Source organism: Vipera ursinii (assembly GCF_947247035.1).
Source record: "Vipera ursinii genome assembly, chromosome: 7".
Taxonomy (NCBI): domain Eukaryota; kingdom Metazoa; phylum Chordata; class Lepidosauria; order Squamata; family Viperidae; genus Vipera; species Vipera ursinii.
The window spans coordinates 63,519,616-63,541,946 of NC_139521.1; the positions used below are offsets into that span (position 1 = coordinate 63,519,616).

Here is a 22,331-nt window from a genome sequence, read left to right on the forward strand (position 1 = left end):
CTCCAACAGCAGGACAGCCATTATGCACACAGCTCTAGTGGTGCCTTTTATATTGAATGACACTGGATGTGCTGGCCTCTCTTTATCAGCACTTTGGGAAATTACTTTTTAACTGTTTTAAGGCTCATAGCGATCTTCAAGCCAATAACCGTAAAAACTATCTGGTGAGTTTGCCATCATTCTTGAATAAAAGAAAAATTATAACTTTAGAATATAAAGAGTAATCAATAAATGGTGAAAAGTTGAACAGAACAGAACAGAACAGAACAGAATAGAATAGGAAAGGACTTTGCAGGAATCTTAGTCCAACCACCTGCTCAGGCAGGAAACCTTATACCATTAATGGATGTCTGAACTGGATACAGTTTTCCAAGTATGGCCTTACCAAGGCATTGTAAAGTGGTATTAATACTTCATGTGATCTTGATTCTATCCTTCTGTTAATGCAGCCTAGCACTGTGTTGGCTTTTTTGGCAGCTGCAGCGCACTGCTGGCTCATATTTAAGTGATTGTCCTTTAGGATTCCAAGATCCCACTCACAATTACTAATATTGAGCCTATATATAGAACCTTACTTTTTTCACCATTGAATTTCATTTTGTTAGATAGTGCCCAATGTTCAAGAGTCTGATCTAAGAAAGTTATAAATAAATTAAAGGACCAAAAGATTTCGATAATTCAGGTATTTACTAAATGATTTTTGGATATAATCATCTAAATAAACAGCCTGTCATGGAAGTGAAATTGTTTTGTCTATCCTAAGTCATAACAGAAATTCAAGATTTTATGATTTTGGAAACTGGATAATAGAAGGAACTAAAGAGTCCAGCCAGAAAAATAAAAAGAAAAAACAATGAAATCTCGCCCCCTTTTTTGTTTTTTACTGAAGTTTACAAAATGATGCAAAATTTCTTACTAACTGTGGCAAGATATAAAGTGCATGTGCAAGATTCCTCTGCAAATAAGTAAAACATAAGGTAAAGGTAAAGGTTCCCCCGCACATACGTGCTAGTCGTTTCTGACTCTAGGGGCCGGTGCTCATCTCCGGTTCAAAGCCGAAGAGCCAGCGCTTGTCCGAGGACATCTCTGTGGTCATGTGGCCGGCATGACTAGACACCAAAGGTACATGGAACGCTGTTACCTTCCCACCGTAGTGGTCCCTATTTTTCTACTTGCATTTTTACATGCTTTCGAACTGCTAGGTTGGCAGAAGCTGGGACGAGTAACAGGCACTCACTCTGTTACGCGGCACTCGGGATTCAACCCGCCAAACTGCCCACCTTCTGATCGACAAGCTCAGTGTCCTAACCCGCTGAGTCACTGCGTACAGTACTTATTTTGCAGTATGGATGAATTCAGCATTTTCTGCCATGGTAGAAATCTTCATCTCTCTGAGTTCTTTCTGGATCAAATCACTTGCTGTGATATGATAACCTTTGAAATGCCACATACAATTGCTTGGTTGACTGGGCCAGGCACTTTTCTTCTATTTGGCAAAGACCAGGAAAGATCAATGTATTATAAATGTATTATACAAAGTGCAAATGTTATAACAACTAAAGGAGAAAGAAGATCAGTGTAAACTCACACTTTTAACCTGTGCAATATCTGAGGAGTTTATACTGCCCCTATTTATAGGCCAGAGCTTTAGTTGGTCTTACACAAAAAAACATCTGTGCAAGACACTTATATTGTTAATTTGCTTCAGTTTGGAATACTTCAGGAATTCAATATTGGTTGGTTCTGTTAAACACTAACCTGATTCACACTTCCTAGATCAGATCAGAATTCATGCATTTATTGAATTTTTATAAGCTATTTTCAAAAAGATCATATATATAATAATGTGTGCATTCATGTGGATGAAGAAACAGATTACAAACAATATGGAAACAGGAGAGAATTGGTTCTTGCATGACTGCATGCAAAATTATCTATATTGAAAAAGTGGATTAATTAGCTCTACCATCAGGTTTAGGTAGAGAATTTGGTCATTTTGACTAGAAACAGCTTTCCAAAGAGTCGTATGTGCTATTGGTCCATCTAGCTGTGTAATTATTTGCTGTTTAGTGTTACTTTCCAGAGTTACGTATTTAAAGACACCAAGGATTTTATCAGAGACCATCTTCATATAAAAAATGGTGGTTCACTTCGGAGCTGTAGCCTTGTTTTCTGTGACAACTACCATGGGCTTTCAATATTCATTGTGTTATTACATAGAAACTTCCACAAGAAATAAAAAAATGTGCAATTCTAACCTTTCCATTTACCTCCATATTAACTATTCATATACTTTTGCTAAATCTTGCTAAAAGATCTTGTATTATGCCTCACATGCATCCTCGGTTCTGTCAAAATGTAATTTCTGGCCTACTGCATTGCTTACATTTGTACCTTCATATTTGCTTCCCTTAGACTGGCTCATTCACAAAACAAAAGATGGGGAAATTAGCTAAAAAAAGTAATATATTAGAAAGATAAAGATGCACTTTTTGAGTTATTCATGCAAAAGATACCTAACAGTATCAATACAGATGCCATTATTTATATTCAAAATGTTTCCCCCCTGGAATTTTGGTTTTAGTTATAGGTATAAGTTTTGTTCATGTACTCAGGGAATACTGATCTTTGAAAATGCAGTACTTGTGAGTTGGTTTTGTTTCTCTGTTTTTCTTAACAGGAAAGAAGAGAGGGAAAGAGGAAGTAAGGAGTTGACTCTAAGCAGCAGGTGGGGAAAAAGCTCCTATGCTTTTTCAAACTATCGAATTCTTATTCAGTTTGATAAGAATTTGCTTTATGAACTATTTCAAAGTAGAAGAGAATGTGAGTGGCCAAGCAGTGTGTTTTCACTTATCCTTCACTGCACAAGTCTCTCTCAAGGAATTTGAAGCTTGTCTAACTTATTTTCCATTATATTCCAAAGGAAGATGACCATAGGACAACTTCTCCAGCTATTTTAAATTAGGCATGCATTTACGAATTATTATAACTGATAAATTATTGGAGAAGTCCCTTGGAAAAATTCAAAGAAATCCTTCACATTTCTCGCATATTAATCTGGTAGAGAAGTTTAAAAGGCTACTGGAGCCGTGGTGTTGATGAGATAAATCTCTGGGAAATTCTTCTTCAAGACGGTTATGGCAATGATTCTGGAGAATACGGTTCCACTCTATTTTGACTTTCCTATTAAGAAATATATAGATCCTGAAGATCCTGTCTCTGGTCGTTCACAGCTTGAGTTGAAGTGATGGGACGCCAGATTCCCAAGCCTCTGTACAAAATATGGAAATGTGTATAAATAATAAGGCTTGGTGTGCAAGGCAGATATTTTGGAGCTTAGGGGTTGCTAAACTCCATGTTTTCAACAGTCTTCTTTGCATTCTACACTTGATATCTTGTCATATTGATATTCGTACTGTTTTTTTTCTCTAGCCTTACTCTTTTGCTGCAAATAATATACAAAAGCCAGTTAATAGGAAAACACAATTTCATCCAAGTTCGAAAAGCAACTGTCTTTTTCTCTACTACAAGGAGAATAAGTACATATAAGCAAAATCGGTATATAGGTGAAACCTGTTCATTTTTTTTAATGCTGGAAAATGTAATATCAACGCAAAAGCAATGTTACAGGGAATAGGGATATGTTGTATGACCCAAATATTATAGTAAAATTCCAATAACTGAATAAGAGGCAAACTTAACAATAAATTTGATATTGTATGTCAAGCCAACCTGAACAAGGATCTGTCATCTTACTGTTTCTAAACTGATAACTCATTATGATGATTAATTCTTCTTACTAACCATCTCTTTATCAGGAAGCTAAACCTATCCTTGTCTTTGCAGAAAATCATATTATGTATTGTCAGACCTGCCCAGCTTGGTCCTTTAGACAAGAAAGACCCTAGAATCCATTCGGGTTGAAAGGTATACTTCACTAAAAGCCAAGTAGAATACAGTGTAGCAAAGCCAGAACTGACGGTTAACTCCCAGTTAACTTTCCCCATTCCGGTCCTCCCCTCTGCTAGTCCTTTATTGCCCAATTGTATTTGAATAAATTATTTTGGGCACAGGTTCTTCAATGGTGGGCTGTTTATTGAGCTGTTGCATTCCTTTTCCAGAGCTTTGACCTTGAGATCAAAGGTATGATGAGTGGCCAACCTTCCACCCTCACATCTGGCTCCTCCCCCCCCATGGTTCACGGCAGACTGGCAGCTAGCAAAGCTTAGCATACAATGGCACTTCTGACACACCTAAAATCTTACAAAAGCAGAATTTCTGGGAAATATTAGTGCAGAAGAATACAAGTGCCTAGTTAAACAAACAAACAAACAAGTTGAACACAATTTTTGACTCACTAGAAAAAGCCAATCAATTCTGCCCTTGATTTTATGGCATCATCAGTGAAGCCTTTATTCTTGATAATGATCTAGTCCATCTTACTATATTTGCAGAAAAATTACTTTATCAAAGACAATGAAGAGAAACATTGAATTAACAATATTTATGCCCTCTTTTGAAAAAGCCAATAAAAATACAAACCACCATTGGACAGTGAAATGGCAGAGTTAATTCTTGAAAAAAAAAACCCTCTGATGTTTTCTACTGCATAGCCTGAATATATATATATATATATATATATATATATATATATATATATATATATATATATATATATATATATATATATATATATATATATATATATCTCGCATATCTCTTGGAGTCAAATTTATTTACATAGATAAAATTAAAACTGAGAGGCTAAGATAGCACAGTTTATCCAATAATCACTCCAATTTTGTACTCCTGTAGGAATAATAGAGTTTATCATCCAAAGCCCTTGTATTTCACAGACCAATTTTCAATGAAGAGTAATAAGAGGTAGTTCTGTCTATCACTTTAACCTCTGAATTTTCCTTATCTAAAGTATGGCATACTGGAAAGGCTACTATGAGAGGTTTATTTATCTTTCTGGCATTAAATAGAAGCCTATGCAAAAGCAGAAGGACATATTCATGAATAAACTAAAGTAATTAAAGTTAAGAAACAAGCATAACACAATTTAATATTTTTTAATTTGGTTTTTTAACTTTTGTATGGTGGATTTTTTAATTCCCTGTAAACCGCCCTGAGTCCTCAGGGAATAGGGCGGTATATAAATGTAACTAAATAAATAAATAAAATAAATAAATTTTGGATGTAGGAAAACAATTAGGATCAACTAGAGTTCTAGTTCAGAATGGAGCTGGAAGCGACCTTGGAGATCTTCTAGTCTAGGGCTTTTCAACCAGTGGTATGGGTACCACCTGTGTTACATTGGCACCTGGCAGGTGGTACACGACCATCCTAGAAAAGTGGTAGTGGAGGAGGGGAATGAGCTGAACCAGTGTCAGTGCCGCACAAGCCTGAGCGAGAGAAGGCTGGAGCTGCAGGGCTTTTCAGGGCTCAGCGAAAGCGCCAGGATCAGTGCCAGGCTACAGCTGGAACTCGGCACTGATCCTGGTGTTTCTGAATCCAGAAGAAGCACCGATCAGCTGGAATGTTGCAGCATCTCCAGGGTCTTGTGATTTACATTCAGATGCTTGGCCACTGATTCATATTTTTTATTATTATTATTATTATTATTATTATTATTATTATTATTATTATTATTATTATTATTATTATTATTATTTATTGAACTTATATACCGCCCTTCTCCCGTAGGACCCAGGGTCACAGTGTCCCAGGGTCATATGAAGTGACCAAAACCTTCTGCAACCACCCAGCAGAGGGGGGGAGAAATAAAAACCAAACACCCCCCCACCCCACCCCCGCTGCCAATCCTGAACAGAAATGCTCACAACAATGAAAACCTCAGACAGGAGGAAGAGTGACGCTGGGCGGGCAGGCAGGTGTCTTGCTTGGCTGTGGCTTGGGGGGCACTTTTTTCAGTGCCACGGTAACTTCAAACAGTCACTAAGTGAACTGTTGTAAGTCAAGGACTACCTGTACTTCATCACTTTTTTCTTTTCTTTTCTTTTTTTTGGTCATCAGTTTTTTGACACTTTGCTAGGCGACTGGTGTTACTCGGATGTTGCCATATCCTAAAAGTGGTACAATGGGTGAAAAGGTTGAAAAGCCCTGTTCTAGTCCAACCCCCTGCTCAAGCAGGATGTCAGAATCCATTTATATCATATTCATAAATGGAATGTTTCAAACATTATCCCATGGATTCTGCCATCTCCCGAAGAGAAGAGAATAAATGTGTATTGAACCGGCAATAGGTATTTCAAAGGAAAGGAGAAGCCTTTTGAACTGGGGAAACAAAAGAGGGGGCTAGCATCTGGCTTTTGTCACGGAAGAGAGCAATAAACATAAAGGGTCCTAACTTCCTTTTTCCCACGAGAGGGATGATACGAGAGGAAGGATGGGGGACTGATCAAATGGGGATTAAGGGGGGTTAAACCGGGAACTCTTTATAAGGGTTTACTTCGTGGAAATATTAAGTCCTGTCTCGCTCCTACAACCAAGCATGTCATAGTAAAGATTCTTTTTGGAATAGATTTGACTCCAAGAATTTTGTCTTCCTAAGACGTGGTTTGGGGTGGGTCCTGACACAGGAGACCTATACCATTTTACACAAGTGGCTGTCCAGTCTCTTCTTAAAACCTCCAGTGATGAAACACCTACAACATCTGAATGCAAGCTGTTGCACTGGCTAATTGTTCTCACTGTTAGGAAGTTTCTCCTTAATTCCAGGTTGTTTCCTTGGTTAGTTTCATCATTGTTTCTTGTCATGCCTTTTGGTGCTTTGGAAAATAAGTTGAATCCCTTTTCTTTGTGTCAGCCTCTTAAATACTGGAATACTGCCATCATGTCCCCCCCTAGTCCTTCTTTTCTCTAATACCCAATTCCTGCAACCATTCTTCATATGTTTGAAGAACTTTGTTTGAAGAATTAAGAAGCTGAATTTTTGTTTTGCAGAAATTTTGTCAAATGAGGCCAAGAGGTTCACACTGACTTTGCCTCTCACATCTGCACTGCAAAAAGTTCTTGTGAACAAGAAAGAAGCTTTTGAAGGATTTATCTGAATCTGGCTGAATGTGCATGGAATTATTTATGGAACTGGAAACCATGCCTAATCAGAATTCTTAATTCCATGGACTAATTCATCAAGGTAAATAAGGACATAGAGTTTTCTTTAGAATTTCCAGCAATTTTGAAACTGTCAGGCTGGAACTAGCAAGAGCCAGGGTTCACCATATAAAGATATATCTTATGCCTACTGCAGGACACACACCCATCAGTTATGTCACCGAAAATAAATGCTGGTGCATTAGAAAGAGCAAAAACATGTTCTTCAGCTTGGGAAACTATCCCCCCTTGTCCTCATTCTCCTCTCCTGCTGCACTTCTCTGCATCAGCTGGAACATATATTTCCAAGTGCATTTCTCCTACTTCCCTTTTTTATTGCAAACACCTAGTGAGTGCCTTACTCCCTACTTTTCAGATCATTTTTGACAGGCAACAGCAGCAGCAGCTGTAGCTAGCTCCTGAAACCATTTGTGAGCTGCAGTTGGTAAGGAGTAAGTGAAGAAAAAAATGGATTAGGTTTACAGTACACTGGGGATACCTTGCAAATCAAATGGGTTGTGGTGTGACAGGGCTCATTAATTTTGGAGGAAGTACAATTGATGAATCCAGACTACACACCATACATACCTTGATGTTTCCCCCCCCCCTTTTACTGCTGTTAAGTTCATGCTTTTCCCCTGGCTAATTTTTGGCACCATTCTTCTTCTTCTCAACACTCCTGCTCTTATAGACTGATTGGCTCTGTTTGCAGCCGACATGATTTGTTTATCTGAGTCCATGAGATTATATACAAAGCAATATCAGTTGCTAGACTAAAAACATTGGCATGGAAAATTGAAGACAAAAAGCAGAAGAGAAGCAGTTAGTTAATAATTTAGAATACGAGGACAAAAAAGTGCTGAAAGTTGTAGAATGTAGAAGATGTGTTTGACAAGAATGAAAAAGATACAAAACTGAAATGATTGGGCTTTGGGCTCCTTGGTGCTTTTAACCTAAGGCTACTCAATGTTTTGGGCTTTTCAGAATTCAGTATCATGGATCTTATGACAGGGTACAAAATCATCCCATGGAAGAAATATGAACACCAATTTTATTTTGAATGATTATAGACTATTGTGTGTAGAGAAAGAACGAGCAACTATAGGAGAATATTTATGAAGTCATCACTAGGAACTGAACATACAATGCTTCTAGTTCATCAAATGGAAATGGCAAGCACTATTATCTCAGATTAAGAGATTTCAGACTGTCTTAATATGAGGAAAGCTTTGTATCATCATCATCATCATCATCATCATCATCATCATCATCATCATCATTCCTTGAATAATGCACAAGTATTTTTCAGGTGCTACATTTTACAAAGCACATTAAATTTCAGAAATATGTGACTTCCTGGCTGATCTGAAGGAGAAACATCAATGGCTTCTTAGCTACACAATTGAAATAAAACTGAATGAACAAAAAATATGCAAATGGCTGGATGTTATACACTCTTGAAGATGTGTAGATAAGGAATAAATAAAATCCTGCTCTTAATAGAATGAATTTGGATGGAATGGTTCAAATTCAAATCCACTGAAGATCCAGAGTGATCTGAAGTTGAACTGAGTTCTTCTCCTGGCATTAGAATAACCTTTGGGGTAGGAGAGTGGTTATGATTTTAATCCGATAATAAGACAATGTTCACAGTTTGTGTAAAAACAGTGAAGACTCATGGAACTTTAAGGGCTAACAAATTTATTAATGTGTACTATGTGTCATGAAAGCTTATACATAGTGTTGCTAAGATAAAATGTTAATCACAAGCATAGAGATGTGTTGCTTAAAATAATGAATAGATTATTTTATTACCTGAATAAAATTATCTTTATAAAATTACCTGTAATTTCACAGTTTTTCTGTATATAATAATAATACAACTATATTCAAGGATAAAGATTATATTTAATAGCATATAGAGAAATGTAGATTCTTTTTTCCCCCCTTGCATTCCTTCCCAAACTACGATCACTCAGATGTCGGGGTTACAGGTCTCAATACATCTGGATATTCAGACAGATTATTTTATTACATGGACTGGTATAGAAAAAAGCAGATGGGAAAACTACATGAGACATCTCAATTGTTACTTTTGAAAAACTGCTCTAATTAACAAGACAAATATGAATTGATAATATGTCCATGTTATAGCTTACTTTAGTTTACTACACTGTACTTTCCTTTCCCTGAACAATAAAAAAGGATCATTGTTTTAAAAGCAGATGTACAGTTGAACAGGTGATACGTATGGTACTGTATACACACAATAGGTACCTGAAATATCAACAGTACTTTGAAATGACAAATTTTACTATCACTGCCATGTTCCACAACTTTTGGGGAGAACAGTTTAATGCAGATCTTAAACCAGCTTTGATTCTTATACCTCCACATTTTGGATCTTATTTGACAGCATTAAAAGTTATTCAGTGGCATCTTCCATTTCCTGGCATTAAGTTCTTTTTAGCATGGATTTCTTACTCCCCCTATCATTCAATATCTTTACTTAATTAGCTGTTATTCTGATTGGAATCACAAATGTTTTCTAACCCAACCTTATAGCATGATCTTACCACCATTACAAGTATGAAATGGATATAGGTACCATAATATATCATGGTATAGCTGGCTGAGTATTCTAAGTAGATATGCTAACCGTTATCTACAATTTATATTATATGGTATATTATGAAGAGCTTCTAATTCATGTTAATAATTGGAGACTGGATAATTTAAAGTACTAAATCAATCCAATGATCTGTATGATAAGTCTGTTCCCCACCATAGCTTCTCACTAGCTCTTCCAGTCTATGCAGAGATCCAAAACCAAGCAGCTGGCTTTACTGATAAGAAGCTAGGAGTTGGTCTTAATTTAGATTCTCATAGAAAGCTATGAAAGAAAAGGAGTGACTATAAATGGGCTGGTACCAGATTCAAATGTTACCCTGGCATCAGAGATGAAATTTTAAATGTCCATCAGAGAAGATTTTGGAAGGAAGAAGACGCTTGGTTGTATAAGTGACAGCAGCAGCTAAACAGGAGAGAATGGACTTCTAATGACTTTGAACATAGCCTTTGAAATCTAGAGGAAGATGGCTACAAATCCTAAAATGGATTGAGCAGTTTGTTTGCATTTCTGCAGATTCATTTTTTGTTCAGTGGTGAGAAGTCCACAAAGTGTCCAATAGTAAGTCCAGGGATGTGGCTTTATAGTGAAGAAAAGAATCATAGTATAATTGGGTTGGAAGGGATCTAGGAGATCTTCTAGTCCAGCCCCCTGCTCTAGCAGGAGATCCTATACAATTTGAGACAAATGGCTGTCCAGTCTCTTCTTAAAAATCTCCAGTGATGAAGCATCCCCAACTTCTGGATTAATTGTTCTAACTGTCAGGAAATTTCTCCTTAGTTCTAGGTTGCTTCTCTCCTTGGTTAGTTTCCATCCATTGTTTCTTGTCTTGCCTTTTGGTGCTTTGGTAAATAGTTTGTCCCCCTCGTCTTTGTAGGAGCCCCTCAAATATTGGAAAATTGCTATCATTAACTATCATTAGTTATCAATTATGTTAGTGCTATCAAAAGACTAACATAATTGCTAACCAGTACAAATGGCACAAGAGATTGCTGCAGAAAATAGATGGAAAAAAGAAATCCAAAGATTTATCAGAGAATTATAAACTGGATTCCAGCCAGCTGCTAAGACATGTGACTAAAAGTGAGGAAGATCTACTATTCAGTTCTGAAAGCTCTTTTCTTAAAACTATACAGGAATAGTTCCAGTGTTTGGCAACACAGAGGGATGCATATACAGTATGCCAGGCATAGACATATGTTAAACTTATATCATACAGGTTGACAAGTTAAATATTTGTTCTGATTAAATTAAGACTTATTCTGAGTGTAAAAGTTAAAGAGCAGAAAAAAGATGCTTATTTAGTAATTTTGCATCAGGCTATGTCATGGAGAGGGGACTTTGAAAAAAACAAAACAAAACAATTAATCGAGCTGGGAAGGTGCAATTTCTTGACTGTTCTGATAAAGCTTGACTGAATTTGATTATCACCATCCTTTAGCTGGATAAATAAAAGACAAGAGAAAAACTGAGAAGTTCTTTCGCTTTCTTTTGTTTTGTTTTTTAATTGCAAAACATTCAACAAGTTCAGACAAGAGAACATGAAAATGGGATCCTCAACTCAAGTTGAATTGCCTACAGGTTGAAAGTAGCATTTGAATTTTTAACACAAGATAAGTTATTTAATGTGCATATGATTTAATCTGTTTTGAGGATGGGATTTTAGTGTTTTGACATCTTAAACTACCTGCAGAGGCTTAGTGATAGCATCATTGCTTCATGTGATAATTTCAGGGTCAATGGAATGTATGTAGATAACTGAATATAAAATTAGGTTTCTAAAAAGCAAATAGAGATAGTCCTCTACCACAACTGGGACCAGAATTTCAGTTGCTATGAAATACTATGTCTCAGGTTATATTGATATAGATGGTTATATTCTCACAGGTTGCAGACCTGTGGCCTACACCAACAATAAGCCCTAGCTTGATTTTTGGGCCTAATATAAACCATATCCCACAAATAAGCCCTAGTTTTGGGGCGAGGCACACACCTAAAAATCAAGTGGGGGTGGGGATGTGGAGCTTCCCCACCCACTCTGCCCCCACCTACCTTGCAGCCAGGCCTCTCCTTGCTGGCCCACTTCTTCTTCTGAGGCCTCTTCTGCAGCCAGGCCTGCATTTCTCAAGTCACAAGGCTTTCTGGAAGGCCTGTGCAGCCAAGAACTGAGCTATGGATTCAGTCCATAGCTCTGTTCTGCAAGACCTCAGCAGCTGAGCACCCAGCTATGGATTGAATCCATAGCTTGGTACTCAGCTGCTTAGGTCTTCTGGAAAGGTTTGACTGCAAAATGCAGGCCCAAATGCAGCTGCAGAACTTTGGCCCCAGAAGAAGTGGACTGGGTGTGGCTGTCAGTGCCAGAGGTGAGGTAAGGCCTACCCTGAAAATAAGACCTGGTCCCTCTTTTGCGGGCAAAACCCCCCAAAAACCTGGTCTTATTTTCGGGGAAACATGGTATATACTATATCAATTCAAATCTATCTAAAAAAATATAACCTACTCACTTTGGATCCCAAACATCTCACCCGTTGTTCAGCTTGCTTTTTATCACTATGGGCAAAACAACTCAAATCAAGATACTGTATATATGTACTTTTCTTCACTCTATTTTCTGTGCCTCTTCATTGTTCTGTCTAATTACTGTATTTGACACTTTCTTCTGGTCTAGTTAAGGCTTAACCCAAGTTGCTTCTGGTGGTGACTAACATTGGCTATTGAAAGATGCAAGACATCTCTATGACAAACATACATTTAGGACATTCTGCATAGAACAAGTAAACTCAGTTTCTGTTTTCTCTTCTGGAAATGAATGATTTTAATGGCAGCTTTTCAGTGCCAGCAAAAATGTGCCAAACAATGTTTGGGAACTATATTTCTATTCATTGTTTAAAACAGATATACAATTGCAATTTTGGAGGAGTATTTTGGAAGCCAAAGCAAGCAGCTGGCAGCTAAAAACAGTCCTGGGTACTCATTTGTAATACTTTCTGTTTGTAATTCTATCTGAAATCACAGACTGCATTGGAAGAAGGCTGACAAGCATCATCAGGATTGGATCAGGCCTTTGAACCACTATATTGCCTGTAAAAACAAAGGCAATCATCATTTTCATGATTAAAGCACCTCTCCGCACTGGAAATGTGCCATGGACTTCAGTTAGATATAGATTTACAACACAAATCTGTGTTTCTTTAATATATTTTTTGAACTTTTCTGTTAAAAAAACATTAACTAGTGAGTAAATCTAAACAGTTTATAAGTAACATTTTCATCACAGATCTAAAGGCTTCTCTTAAAAAACAAAAACAAAAACATGAGGGTTTAGATATAAACATAGAATGCTGTTAGAAGAAAACTAATTATGGTGAGAAGTAAGCAGTGGGGTCCCACAAGGTTCCATCTTAGGCCCAGTACTCTTCAATATCTTCATTAATTACTTAGATGAGGGAATTGAAGGGGAGTTAATCAAATCTGCATATGACACCAAACTGGCAGGAGTAGCCAACATGCCAGAAGAGAAACTCAGGATACAAAAAGATCTTGACAAACTTGAACAATGGGCCCTATCCAACAAAATGAGTTTCAGTGTGGAGAAAAGCAAAGTTTTACATTTAGGCAGGAAAAATCAAAGGTACAAGTGTGCAGCAGCAACCAAAAAAGCTAATTCAATCCTGGGTTGAATAAACAGAGGCATAAAATCAAGATCACATGAAGTATTAGTACTGCTTTATAAAATCCTAGTAAGACCACACCTGGAATACTGCAGCCAATTTTGGTCACCATATCACAAAAAAAATGTTGAGAGTTTGGAAAAAAATTCAGAGAAAAGCAACTAAGATGATTAAAGGCTTGGAGACTAAAACATACGAAGAACAGCTGCAGGACTTGGGTTTGGCTAGTCTAAAGAAAAGAAGAAATAGGGGAGACATGATAGCAGTATTCCAGTATTTGAGGGGCTGCCACCAAGAAGAGGGAGTCACATTATTCACCAAAGCACCAGAGGGAAGGACAAGAAACAATGGTTGGAAACTGATCAAAGAGAGAAGCAACCTTAAGGAGAAACTTCCTGACAGTGAGGACAATTAACCAGTGGAACAGCTTACCTCCAGAAATCATGGTTGCTCCATCACTGGAGATTTTTAAGACAAGTCTAGACAGTCACTTGTCTGAGATGGTATAGGTCCTGTTTGAGCTGGACTAGAAGACCTCCAAGGTCCCTTCCAGTTCTATTCTATTCTATTCTATTCTATTCTATTCTATTCTATTCTATTCTATTCTATTCTATTCTATTCTATTCTATTCTATTCTATTCTATAGGAAAGGTAGGATTTATTTATTTATTTGGGTTATATGACACTCCAATCACAGCTGTCCCTGAACACCTTACATCTTACTACATCCAGATAGTGTTAGGATTAACCACATAACACATCTACAATATACTTCTAACATCATCTCTCTGGCATGTTAATTTTAAATGTGTCCAAAGGGGTTTGGAGAGATTACAGATGTTAAGACACCTGCAGTTTCTGTTCCAGAAATGGTATATATCCTCGGAACAGTACAAGTGTTTCTTTTGTTACATATCATTTGGTGGCTCATTGCATGCTGGGGATGAAGAGAATTAGATAGTAAGGTCATGCAGTGCTTTTAATTTATGATCCTGAAAATAGATGTGGCTATTTTAATCAGATTAGCATTGCGTGGATCTCCTTTATGTTCTGAAACAGTGCACAACCCTGACATGCTGTATAGTTGGCCCCAACCCTGCTGGCATATATAAAGACTGCCAACACATAGTTCTATTCCCAGAACTTTGCATTACGATACGCTGGAGCCCCACTTGAATGATGATGATGATGATAATATAATAATAATAATAATAATAATAATAATAATAATAATAATAATAATAATAATAATAATAATAATTTGGAAGGGACCTTGGAGGTCATCTAGTCCAATCCCCTGCTCAGGCATATACTACATATACCCTATACTATTTGGGTCTCAACATCTATCTCAACATATAAAAAGCTAAGCAGAGTGAGGACTGGTTAGTACTTGGAAAGGAGACCTTAAGAAGATACCACGGCTGATGTAGGAACACTATAATGTTGGGGGGGGGAAGATCTTAGAAGAAGGTAATGGCAAACTACTTCTTCCTCATTGCCAAGATATTCCATGGAGATGGACTTGAATTAACCAACATTCAAGACCTTTTTGTTGTTGTTGTTGTTCTTAGTTGCGAAGTCGTGTCCAACCCATTGCAACCCCATGGACAACGTTCCTCCAGGCCTTCCTGTCCTCTACCATCTTCTGGAGTCCATTTAAGCTCACACCTACTGCTTCAGTGACTCCATCCAGCCACCTCATTCTCTGTCGTCCCCTTCTTCTATTGCCCTCAATCTTTCCCAGCATTAGGCTCTTCTCCAGTGAGTCCTTCCTTCTCATATTCAAGACCTCACTTTCCTTAATTCTTCAGTGTTATGGAAAGGCAGGTTCTGCCATATAAACTGACATTCTTTTAAAATTTAAGGGAATATGAATGATCTTAATAAGATCCTGAGGGGACTCCTGAGGCACAAACTTTGAGAGCATGGGTGGTCTGCCCTTTCTTCTTCAGAAGCCATCACTGGAACTAACCATTCTGAACCATTTTCCTTCAGTATCCAATATTACCTTTTTTTTTGGGGGGGGAGATTGATGAGAATGTAGTCTTAGATGAAGTGGGTTACATGGAGCCCTTTCAGTCAGGTTTCAGGCCTGGTTATGGAAGTGAGAAAGCAACTGTCACACTTTTAGATATTCTGATTCAGTCATTCATATGGATTGGTCACTTCCCATATGGATTACTGGAATGGGGCTGCCCTTGATGAGTATTCAGGAACTTCAGTTTCAGCTTCAGTGCAAAATGAAGTAGCACAGGCAATTGTGTGCATGATTAGATCTGTGTCACATGTCTGCTTCACAAACTGATTGTTTATCAATTTGCTGCTAGATCCAATTCGAAGCTAGCTCCTGAAACCTATAATCTGTAGTTTAGCAATTTTTAATATTAGAATTTTTTTCTGATATTCAGCCAAAATCTACTTTCTTTCAACTAAAGTGCATTGGGTTTTTCCCCCCATTTTCTGGAGAAATTCTGAAAAATGCTGTATCAAGTCTACATGACTGGCCTCCTATTTAAAGACAACTGCCATGTTTCTCCCCCACCATTTTCTTCTCGAGGCTAAACTTACCCAGTGCCTCCAACTATTCCTCCTAAGTATTTAAGAATTATTAACAGTGTGGCCTTTCAGATATTGCTTAACTACATCTTCTGACATTCCTTCTAGCATAGCTATCGACTTTCCAATCTTGCTATAATAGCTTAAGAACATTCAGTTGTACCCAGAGTTGGCCTTGTATTTATTATGCTTATGAGAAGTCAAGATTAAACAACACCCAGGACAGAGCATTAAGCTTAGTGACCCAGTTCTTGTCATATTTTCTAGAAATTATAAGCATCAGTTTTAAGAGCACAGTTCTATTGTTGACAAGTACAATGAGTAGTTCAGATGAAAAACCCTTTCCTTATAGAAAGCAAGATTAATTGTTCCCTTGCATGTTTATTATGGCCTTTGCAACAGCTGAATGGTATAAGCTGAATTTGAGTTACTGCAAATGAAACATAAGTTCTTTTTACGATTCCTTTACAATTGTGTAAGACATATCCTTAAATATATTCTCTATAAATGATGGCTTACTACAGCCTAATAACTTTTTTTTCCCCTTTAACTCATTTAGGTGATATCTTTCTTCTCTCTTGACACCAGTTCACTGTCTTTTTTTCACATATCATCATTCATTCCCAAATGTATATGGAATTTCAATGGGCTGCATTTAGTTTTTTCTTTCCTTTTCTTTGGAAGAAAGTATTAATTCCACTTGCATTTCCATAAGCAATATTCTGATTTCATTTTATCTCAAGTCATCCAGAAGCCACGAATAAAAAAAGATGTGTCTAGATCATACTGTACAGTTAAATTAAAATTATTACAGTGAAATTAAAATTCAATACTCAGATTGAAAATATGCTTTTAGTAATACCTGAACCACATTTTCTTGATATACTTTTTTTTAGATCAGTGGTTCTCAACCTTTTCTTCACCATGGACCCCCTATAAATACGATTTGTGGCCATGGGCTGGACCCCCAAGACTGAACTCAAGATTTAAATCATAACATTTCTTCAAGCCTTCGCAGCCCCCTGTGACATTGTGTTCCCTAGAGGTCTGTGGACCACAGATTGAGGATTACTGTTCAAGACCTTTAATAGAGCCATTACTACTGATATACTTCTAGACCCAAAAATATTTTCACATTGCTAGACACCCACATAGTTTCAAAGGATGTAATAGTTTTAGTGCACTTTGGAAGCTGCTTTGGAAACCTATCGGCTATGCCACTTCTGAAGCTTCTTCATTCCTTTGGTGCACAACATCACAATGGGCTCTTCTTGTCCCTTCAGTTGTAGGAAATGCTTTCATGCAGGGACCTGGCAAGGTCCACAAGGCAATGCAAACCTACAATCACTACTTTTGACATTTGCATCCACATATTTTTGTTCAGGATGCCTTGCTCAGTCTTATTAACATTATTCTGTCAATGCTTTCTGCTTATATTTGCACAATAACAACAAAGGAAAAAATAATCTTTAGATCAGGGACAGGTAACTTTTTAGAAAATTGGGATTGCATTTCCTTTTTAGTTCAGTTTGGGTTGCTAAGAGCCACAATGAGTAGTTCATAGGTGATTGCTGATCATTGTTAGGGAATTCTTTTTGGATGGAGGTTATTTTAGGATAGGTTTTACTTTGTTTAACTTTTTTTTTACAAATGTCAACAGCATCAATAATTTTCCAGTGGAATATCTGGTGATTGTACAAAATAGATTTGGGTGCTGGATATAGCCTAGATATTTTGCCCATCTGCTGTAGATCCAGATTTTTTTAAAAAAATGGCACCAGTGCAGATCCCAAAGATGCTTTTTCGTGAGGCAACTGGACTTTCCTGGTTTTTTTCTTTGAAGATGTTTGGCTTCAGCTCTGACTGGATGGTGGGGAATGGAAGGATTTATAGTCCTTGCAGACAGCTGGTCATTTGCATTCTTTTAGAGAATCGTTGGTGCCACCTGGAGGTTTATTTGTGTCATCAGGATCACCTGAGTAGTGCAAATGTGTATGGAGCCTTCTTGGAACTATTGAAAGGACTGTTGTAGACTGAAGATAGATGATGTTGTATCCCTCCCTCTCTGCTGAGAGAGGGCTGTTCAATTTTCAAACCACTTCATAAACACATGGCACAAGATTCAGCAGTCCATTTGAATTGAAAAGATAAAGGCCACTTTTTCAAAGGCAGCAAAGTTCACATTTAGGATAGAGAGGACTGCTGGTTTGAAAAAGGTGTCAAAGAGGCCATCTATGTCAAAATTGAACAGCCCACTCTCAAAAGAGATGGGGGATATGACATCATCTATCTCCAGTCTACAACACAGTCCTTTCAGCAGTTTCAAGAAGGCTCCACACCCATTTGCACTATTCAGGTGACCCTGACAACACAGATAAACCTCCAGGTGGCATCAACAACTCTCTAAAAGAATGCAAATGACCAGCCATCTGCAAGGAGTATAAATCCTTCCATTCCCCACCATCCAGTCAGAACTGAAGAAGCTTCTTGGATGAAAAGCATCTTTAGGATAACCTGGATGACTGAGAATCTCCATAGACACCAGTGCAAATGGAATTATTTTAAACTGGTTCACACAATGTGCTAAGCTGCAGTTTCTAATAAATCCTAATTTTATTAATGAAACAGTTTGCCTAACATCATGAAACATAAAATATGTTTTAAGAGTCTTTTTGTCCTGTTTGTTAGGCAGAAGATCATTCTTTTGCAAGGAGATTAAAATTTAAAAAAATCATATGAAAATGGGAAAAAGAAATAATCAGATTTCACTTTTATAGAAACAATGTGAACGCTTAAATACAAGGATTTGGCTTCAAATTTTAAATAGCATACTAGACTATATAATAGATGAGAAAATCTTGTTTAGAAGGTATGAGTCATTCTTGTAGATGGCAACAATTTTTACTCTTTTGACCAGTCTTCAAAAAAATGCTATTATTCAACTGTAAGGATTCACTTCCTTGAAATAAATGAGCAAATATTTACCTTGTCCTTGGCTAAAAATCAACTCTTTTTCTTGAAAGGCATGCAATTGTACCTTTAGTTTCACCTAAATTGTTGGAACAATAAATCTGATCCTTGCTGAAAGTGAAATATATATTTCTTCCAATACTCCAATATTGAATGAAGTAAAATGATTAACATGAAGGTCTCTGGACTCTCACCTCATATTTAAAGTTGAAAGGAAATGAAAAAACAACAACAAAACCCTGTACTTTATTATGCTCTGAGTTTATTTTCAAAGGGGAAAATAATATTCTGCAATTGTAACTGTTTATTCGTAGAAAATAATAACAAAGCCTTCGTTATTTTTCTGTGCATCATATACTGAATAAAATATTTGGAGCAAATTATAAAAGTGGTACGTGCTTATATAAATTATATATTTTTCTTTCGATATATAAACAGTAACTGAAACAGCATGAGGTCTGCCTCTTCAATCATTCCTGATTATATTTGATTTTACATTATGTTTCATCTTAGCCAAAAGCCTGAGCAGTATTTTTGGTCTTTGACTGTAATAAAATAATCCAGTTAGCTAGCTAGACTTTACATCCTATTTTCCCCTACTTCACCTTCCCCACTTAAATCATACAATGGGGCTGAAAGGTTAGTTATGAGAGCCTGCACTGTTGCTTGTAAAATCCCTGTATGTAAATCTTGATTGTGAAGCCTTCAGATGTTCATTGCCAAAATGTGGACAAGGAGGAGAATGTAAAGCAGGACTTTATGAGATGACCTGACTGTGACTATACTGCTTCCCTTACATGAGTGCAATTGCGTAAGGAAATAATGGCTGGAGATTTGACTCACACTCTAAAACAAAATGAAAGTTTCAACAGAACCATAGAATGGCTTGTTGTGATTTATCAATGTACATACGAATTCCAATTCTAGCACCCTAAGAAGAGGAAATTTATCTGCAAGAACCAAGTACAACATATTTCAAAGAAAGAGGTTATGCATGCATCTACAAAGGGTCCTTAGTGCTCTCTGAGCTTAGTTGTTGTTTTTTGCAGATGTTTCATTGCCCAAACTAAGTTACATTAGTGCTAGTATTTATGTTGTTACCTAGTTTGGATAAGGAAATGTCTGCAAGAAAACAACCAACGTCAGAGAGCACCAAGGACCTCACATTTCAACCCTGAGCTACAACTATTCTCCTTAGTTTTGAGTCCTTCTCCATTTTTTTTTATCCCAGTGAAATTCCACAAAAAAAAATGTCTCTATGTGCTACACAGCAAAGCTTGGAGCAGAGTCTGATGAAACTACATTGGCTAAACTTTTGAGGGGACCAAACGTTCCATCTCTTGCCATGGGGGGTGAGCTATTACCCCCCGTAGATAGGGCGTGCAACTTGGGGGTCCTACTAGACTCACAGCTCTCTTTAGAAGAGCATATTGGAACTGTGACTAGGGGGGCCTTTGCCCAGGTCAACTGGTACGCCGGTGGGATCTAAAAACTTATTTATTCGAGCAATCCGACCTGGTTTGATGGGTTAAGGGTTGGGGTTTTAATATGGTTTTTAATTACTGTTTATATTTGGGCATAATATTTAATTGTTTCTTAACTTTTGTACTTCGTTTTTTATATTTATTGCCCTGTACACCGCCCTGAGTCCTTCGGGAGAAGGGCGGTATAAAAATTTAATAAATAATAAAATAATAATAAAATAATAATTCCTAATTAGTGAATAAGCATGATTTAGGACTTATATGGAAGATATTTGCAGATGGTTATCAAAAGATGGTGGTGAGAATGCCATCATTGAAAGTTTGGTATTAGGAAAAAAAAATCTTCCCAAAATAGCAAATGTAAAATAGTGATTCCCTTTGTGTTCTGACGCAGAGTTGAAATTTCTGGAGAAACCCTAAGAAAGCTGCTTAGTGATATTTTAGGGCAAAAGGATCCATACATTCCTAGCATGGAATTTTTCCATGCTTCTTTATTGACTTCCACATCATGTGACTATAAACTTTGAGAATACATATCCACAAGTCTTCTAACAACTTTCATCTTCCTATGAACTTCAGTTTCACTCAAGGTATTATTATGGGGGAAAGGAAGCCACTTACCCCTGAAAGATGCTTGCAAAATGTTTTATTGTAAAGCACTATTATTGTTTGCATCCTCCCTTCTACACTAATAACCCTATCTCATTTACCTTTCCTTTATGGCTACATTTTCAGTTGACAAATCACTCCCACATGATGCTACCAAGAAATATGATAATATATTAAACCATTTTCTATAAAGCAACCCTAGCTAGGTGTAGGATTTTCCCATTCATAAAGGTTCCTGGGAGAAAGTGGGATAGGTTGTCCATTCAAGACGGTAAATTTCCTGTATTTATCGATGAGGTTCTATGCCTAAAATACATAATCAAATACATGAAAAGTAGAATAAACTTTTTTCTATAACCATTTGTATATTCCCTTTGCAGTAACTGGATGTGCATTTAGCAATGACATTTTACTAATGAGTAGAGATTTTGGAATCTCATTATGGCTGAGGCTTCACAATCCAATTTTCTGACTGAAATGCCTTTATTTCTAAACAAAACAAATGATAAAGGAAGGGAAAGACTGGCCTGATATGTCATAAACTAAATGAATAATAGAAGCTATGACTCAGGCTGAATACGTATTAAATACTATTCATTACCCCCAAATATTAACCTGATAACTAAAAAAATAGGCATTTGGTAGTTGCTTATTTCTTTCTATAATTTTCTTTCATGTAACATAATGTTAATTAGTGCAGTACATAGCTGAAACAGAAAATAATTTCTTCCTTTTTGTCATTTTAGAAAATTACAAAGTTGTGTATTAGAAAGCTTACATTCTGAAATTTATGTGCAACTAAAAATGATGGATTTATTTATAGTATTCTTTACAAAATCATCTCACAAACTTTACAGAAAGACATGGGATCCACTCTGGTAAAGAGAAGTATCAAGCCTATACTTTTATTACTGCAGAATTTGTATTTTAAAATGTAAGGGCAAAGGAGTCCTATAGACATGCCTTCCTGAATGAACTTAGCAAAATACATCATCAATGCAAAGGTGAACAGAAATGCCATTTCAAAAAGGTGACCCAGTCGTTCTATGAAGCACTAAATGTTCAAGTAGCTATTAGTAGGCCTTTCAGAAAATACCAGAATTTAATTACTGCTGTTCTTTTGTCCTTTTGCAGGTCATGAACTTGTCACTCAAAAATCTCTGAATAGAAAGTGAGGGTGAAATAAGCAGTGTTTTTCTACCTGAAAATTCTGTAATGGGAAGATGCAATAGTTTGATGTAAACTATGCTATTGTTTTCTCTATATAAAGACTGCTTTTATTAACTCTCT

At 36.8% G+C, this 22,331-nt stretch overlaps 1 protein-coding gene across 2 annotated transcripts in view; it reads right to left on the bottom strand.

Annotated features, from left to right (window-relative positions):
* Positions 1 to 22,331, bottom strand: part of CCSER1 (coiled-coil serine rich protein 1) — a 770,064-nt gene that overhangs the window by 32,528 nt on the left and 715,205 nt on the right. The window lies entirely within an intron of this gene.